The sequence below is a fragment of the Vollenhovia emeryi genome, unplaced genomic scaffold (assembly GCF_000949405.1).
Source record: "Vollenhovia emeryi isolate VEMERY1.0 unplaced genomic scaffold, V.emery_V1.0 DF939151.1, whole genome shotgun sequence".
NCBI lineage: Eukaryota > Metazoa > Arthropoda > Insecta > Hymenoptera > Formicidae > Vollenhovia > Vollenhovia emeryi.
The window spans coordinates 1-6,850 of NW_011967215.1; the positions used below are offsets into that span (position 1 = coordinate 1).

At 33.2% G+C, this 6,850-nt stretch overlaps 1 pseudogene; it reads left to right on the forward strand.

Annotated features, from left to right (window-relative positions):
• Positions 1-143: 143 nt before the first annotated feature.
• On the forward strand, positions 144-3,876 carry LOC105565566 (annotated as a pseudogene).
• Positions 3,877-6,850: the final 2,974 nt, after the last annotated feature.

A 6,850-nucleotide genomic window follows, 5' to 3' on the forward strand; every position in this document is an offset into this window, starting at 1 on the left:
TTATTGCAAGATATATATTATATACAAGGATTATTTCTCGCATTAATTTGTACGATTATTGAAAATTTTGAGGGACTAATAACAAGTAAACATTTGTATGTCTTTATTTGTATAAATAATAACGTTCTAATTTTTATTTTTAGTGTTAGATTCCAACGGCGCACCTAAACCAGGTTTTCTTTACGGAAACAACTATTGGCTGGGAAGTCGTAGCCAATGTCTTGATACAATGAATACGAATCATTTACAGATTGCAGAACATAAAATATTAAATAACGCACTGTACAGCGATCCGCACAGATTTCCGCCTTTTAAAATAAATTATTTTGTAGCTCATATTAGACACAATAGTACACTTCAATATCACACATATACATATATACAACGAGGTGAGCTTATAAAATCTCTATAAAATAAAATAACGTAAAATGTGTGTATTTCGAAATATTACGTTTAATAATTAAATATATCATTTGATATTTAATATTTAAATATATGTATAGAAAGTTTTATTTTAGGATGTGATTACGCTCGGATTCTGTTTACCAGCATCGTGCACTACAAAGAATTTAAGTTTTATTTTGGAAAAAATACTTTGTGATAGACTTATCTTTATCGATGATTTATATTCTGCAAACTTTCAATTGATCCAGGTTAAAGATTTAAAGGACGACATTAAATTGCTATTCAATGGTTCATTAAGTGTCATCTGGTAAGTCACAAGAATAATACCGATAATGTCAAAATACTCGTAGCAATTACTTCTCTATGTAATTTTTCAGATATTATAAATATTCTAGATGTATAAATATTATAAATAATCTTAATCTCTCTTATTTATCCAAAGGTATAAAAATCACTATAGAAATATTCTATTTGCAGTGTTGTTTTAGCACTTTTTCTTATGACAATAATTGGAACGATATACGATATCTTTGTGTACCAAAAGTGGATAAAAGAAAGTAAGATGAACAAAATTAATAGCAGTTAGTACTATATCAGAAACTTTTAGAAAAATTTCTATAAAAAAATTGTTTAAGACCATATATGATTTCGACTTATCAGTTTTCACTTTCTACAAAACTAATTCGATATCAAAATTATTTAATGAAGTACATGCCATTATTTTTGCAATTAACAATTATTTTAAATAATTAATAATTGACAATATAATTTTTTGTGTAACTATACATATATTGTTTATGTACCACTGTGTATATACTACATGTAACACTTTTACAGATTTCCTTTATTAAATGCTATTCTTACTGAATCAATGCATTTTCAGTTTTATAGTAGATACTCATAAAGATTTCAAATTATGATTTAGGTATAAATGGTGATAGGTCTAAGGAAATAGAAACGAATGTAAATTTGCCTTCACATCGAGAAAGTAAAATTGGAAAAATATTAATATGTTTCTCCGTTTACACAAATACGAGAAAAATATTTAATACGAAATTAGATGCTGGTACAATATCCGTCATTCACGGTTTAAAATTGTTAAGCATGTGTTGCATAATCATACTCCACGCATCAGTCTATACATGGGATACTAATGGCAAGTAATTTAAACTGTATCCGTAAAATAAATTTCTTTGGTGTCCTGTTTTTTTAAACGTGTAATAAAGATTGTTTGATGTTCACAGACAATAAAGTAGGATGCTTTAGATTCCTGGAGAATCATACTTATTTATTTGTCATGTCATTCATGCAAGTTGATACATTCTTTTTCTCAAGCAGATGTTTAGTGACTTACACATATTTGCGGACGAACGGAAGATTAAAGGAGCCTGCTAATTGTAGAAAGAAATTAATTAAACTCGTTACTCATATAATAAAACGATTTATAAGGTACGCTATAGTGATTATTGCAGACAGCAATAAAAGCAATATAATAATCATAATGGAACTAAAACTTTGCTAAGGTTGACACCGGCTTACATGGTAGCGGTGGGAATATCGCAATTAAGCTCTGCTTGGTTCGATGAGACGTCGCAATTTTACGTGTATGAGAGGTCGCATGAAACTTGTCCGAAGTACTGGTGGAGAAATCTTCTATACATAAATAATTTTTTTCGTCTTAAAGACATGGTACGAACATATTTGTTTCAGCTAAAAATTATGTTTAGAAGCGCATAAAAGTATCATTCCATTATTTTACTGCAGTGCCTGAGTTGGAGCTGGTATCTAGCTAACGATATGCAATTTTACATAATTGCTATTATGGTATTGATTCTGTCGACTAGGTATGTGAGTTAATCGATTACGGATGATTTTATAACTAGTACCTTGTGCATATTTCAATAAATATATATTATAAATTTCAGATACTTCTATGTTGCTGTTACGATATTGAGTACACTTTTAATAGGCTCCACTATTCTTAGCGGTTATATTTCATACATTCACGAATATACTCTGACGTAAGTTATCAAAATAATATGTTTATTGGGAAATTAATTAAGAGGACGATTTTTTTATTTTTGCAGATTCGATGAACTGATTAGACTTGTAGATGTGATGTATACACCACCATGGATGAGAATAAATCCATATATTATTGGAATGGTTACAGGTTACATTTTAATAAAATTGAACAATAATGCGGTCTCGAGAAGGGTAAAATATCTATTTTACTTTTACATAACATATTAAATAAAATTGTCATTGAAATATTTACAGAATATATAAATTTATTGTATATATACTAACAAGTTCCGCATATACTAATCAATTATATTATGTGTAACAACATACATAAAAACGTGTAATAATAATTTAACTTATATTTCAGAAAGTTATAATCTTATGTTGGTTCCTTGCTAGCCTTTGCATCGTTTACGTATTATTTGTAATAGTAATTTACAAGCGACACGTATCCATTCTAGTTTCTGCTATTTATGTAGCACTACACAGAATATTTTGGGCAATAGGTATAACAGGGATTGTGATAGCGTGCTCCACTAAACACAGAGGTTTGTTCATTCACTAATATATAAATTCTTATTAAATTAACATTGTTTCAATGTAATGGCAGTTTATTACATTTCAAGTTGCATCTTATATAATAGTTTCGAAACGTGTCATTTTCTTATTGTATGTTGGTTTTTGTTCTAGGTATTGTTAATCGGTTCCTGTCATTAAAAACATGGATCCCTCTTAGCAGACTCACGTACTGCGCTTTTCTTTTAAATCCGATTATCATACAATCGATTCAATTATACAGTGAGACGCCAATGCATTTTGAACGTCTGTCTTTAGTAAGTATATGAAAGAATGAATATATGATAAATGTATACGAATATGAATTTGAGTATTAACAGAAGAATATGCTAAAAAGTTTATTAATTTTCTTTAACTTTGTCCCCAGGTTGTTATGGCTGCGGGATATATTATAATCATTTTTCCTTGCTCTTACGTGTTGTCTGTGATGGTGGAGATACCATGTATTTCATTAATTAATGAGCTTACTGTTGGGGATTATCAATCGGCGCCCTGTCGGATAATCTCCTCACACAATAATCGGGCGCGTTCAAGTCAACAGTTTTAGGTATACATCCTTTAGGCATATTGCTTATCTTTTGTGTACCTATGTTTTTCTTCCCACGAGAGCTGCATTCTCAGCTACTTTCTTTTAGGTTTTTGTACGCTAAAATAAGGGCTCAGTTCTTTTGATCTACGTTTGAGTGTTCTCTCCGTACTAACTCCTGCGCTAACATTTACCCACTTTGGTAATATGATATGGAAATAAATACTGTATTTTTATACATATAGGAATATGTAATACTAGCTTTTGAGCCCGCACTTCTAGATCAATAACAATGAATCCTGTGCCATTGCATAGTCCTTTCTTGGTATTAAAATTCCTTAATAGAATAATTGTAGCACTTATTTTTATTTTGAGTCGATAAACTGGCATTCCAGAGGGTGTCACAGATTTTAAAAACTCAGTCGGGAAATTCTTCTCCGAAAAATTTGCAACATTTTGTACCGATTTCACAAAAATCGGACCATAATCTCCCTGTACATGGAAACCTCGAAACTGATTTTGAATTTTTTTATTTTTGGGGTATGTCTTTTCCAGTAATTTTATACAACAAAATACAATTATAAACAAAAAGAGTGAATGCGTGGGTGGGTGCGCTATCTCCGTTTGGAAAATTTAGAGACCGATTTCAAGAAGATCGGTCCAAAAATGACTGATTTACTCGCGGACAAACAAACAGTTTGAATGCGTGGGTGGGTGCGTGGGTGGGCAAAAATTAAAAAAACCCTCTTAGCAGTCTTTCCCGAAAAAATTGGAAAATTTCATGACCGGTTGCAAGAAGATCGGTCCACAAATGTAAAAGGGGTTCGTAGTCAAACAAACAAACAGTGTGAATGCGTGGGTGGGTGCGTAGGTGGGTAAAACTTAAAAAAAAACCCAATAGCAGCCACCCCCGAAAAATTTGGAAAATTTTAAGATCGGTTGCAAGAAGATCGGTCCACAAATGCAGGAGGAGTTCCCGGTGAAATAAACAAACACTATGAATGCGTGGTTGGGTGCGTGGGTGTGCAAAACTTGAAAAAAACCCCATCGTCCCAATTTGAGAAAAATTTGGAAAATTTTGAGACCAGTTACAAGAAGATCGGTCCACAAATGTAGGAGGAGTTTGCGGTCAGACAGATAGATACCAGGTACTTATATACATGTAGAGTATGATTATATAAACAAACTAATTGCAGTATTATTATTATTTTTGACATTGAAATGTTTTATCCAAAAAAAAATCGAAAGAAAAACTTTATGAGAAAGAAATAAAGAAGATAATAACATTAATGATACAAAGTTTTAACAGCAGGAAATCTTTTATTGAATAAAAACATATTGCGGACGAATTTACTACAAATAAATATTTTATGTGAAAATGGCCTTCTCTAATTTAAATGTTGGATCGGTTATGTTTTACGACGTTACTTATTAAAAAAACATGGCGCTGCTGAAACGATCGGACTTGTGCGAGCAGTCTCGCTGCGTTTATACTTAGTATTTATACTAAAACATTACCGTGTTTCTTGATATAAGTACCATTAAATTTTACAGCATAGTAACAAAAAATTTACTTTGCTATCAAATGAAAGAAATAATTTTTTTAGATATTTGCTTTTAATTATGTAATGAAAGGTTTTTGCGTTCACAAAGTATTAATGTCGAAACATACATCTTTTAATTATAAAATGAATAGTTTACAATAAATAATTGATCAAAAAAATATAAATAAATTATTATTGGATTTTACAGTTGAAAGTTGGAATGTATGTTAATATTACTCAACAATAGATTTTGGTATCAAATTGGTATTGAATATTAAATATTAATAAATTACTGATAAATGTGTGAGATGTGGATATCAAATCCCCTCTTCCGATAGTAAGGAAGGCGGGGAGGACCGCGAGTGCGCAGGTCCCGATGATCCACGTGGTAGGATCGAGGGAGCGATCCAGCGGATCGCTCTCTTTCGTTCTAACGGCCGGCCAAGTAGGATCTAATATCCGAGATTCGGACACCAGACTTCCTCTAGGAGTAACGGAAACGTACAACCTACGGGCAAAGGCGTACCCGACGAGAACTGGGATAACTCCGAATAACAATCGTACTCGACCCCGAAGAATCGAGAGATCGAAGGCACGACACCGGCCGTTGTGGAACAGGAGAAAGAGCCATCGAGGGAGGATCGAAGAAGCAGAGAGATGAGTACACTTGGACTCCCTCCGTTCACGAACTAATCCCTTGTTGCGAACACGCGTCAATGTTAACTTTCTTAGACCTAAAACGAGATTATTCCGTCGAGTAGTACCAGCGAGCGATTCTATTGTATAGTTAGATTGACCATAGAGTCTTCAGTGTTCCGGAACGGCGGAGATAAATGATGAGAGTTTCCGTTTCATTTTATTTAGATATCATAACCTGCTGACCTTTTTTCTAAATCAAATTGTATGACAAGTTAGTGGTTTATACACTCAAAGAATTCGTGTTCTTATGGACGAGTGCTTCGCGCGTGAAGACGTCCCGAGCGAGCGGTCGAAAACAACGTGATAGAGAGTCATCGTGTATATTGTAATAAACGTAAACATCTGAACCTATTTGAAATTCACGATCGTCAAGCCTCTTATTCTATCATTCCTTTCCATCTCAATATTGTAGCGGACCGAAATCTTGGGTGGAACGTTGACCCCAGGTAACGTCTACTTACAAATGTTTGTCCGGCTTACATACATGTATATGAATTAACACGAAATATACAACTTTTTAAGCAGAATGTTGTCATCGAAAGGTGAAGTACGAAATCTTTTTAGTCACGTGTCCACTTTTATTTATTATAGTTTAAAGTTAAGATTGGAGGGTTGAAACGCGATAAGTGGTATCTGTTAATGTGCTTCCGAAAAGTTGCGAAATAACATTTATTGTTAGAAAGCACTACGATATCTAATAAGGTATCGGTGACCAATCGCGATTTTTACTTCCATACTTACGTGTTACGAAATTGAAGCAGTTGCTACGATCGCTATTAAAACTTAAGGAACTGTTGGAGGAACGAATAACTTCGGCGCGGCGGTCGGAGACAATATCGCTTCGAAACTCGATCGAAATGACGTATTGCGCCGAAGAGATCGTGCCGTCGCAGTCACAGCCGGCTTAAACGATAGGACAAGGGATAAAGTTACAATCTTCTAAATATCCTGGACTTTTTCAAGTCGCTACACGTTGATCTTTGTTAAAGAGGCTTTTGTAATAGAGACGAATAAAACGTTCTTTTAAAACGTACCTGCCAATATAATTCCCGATACATGTTAAGAAGAAAACTTT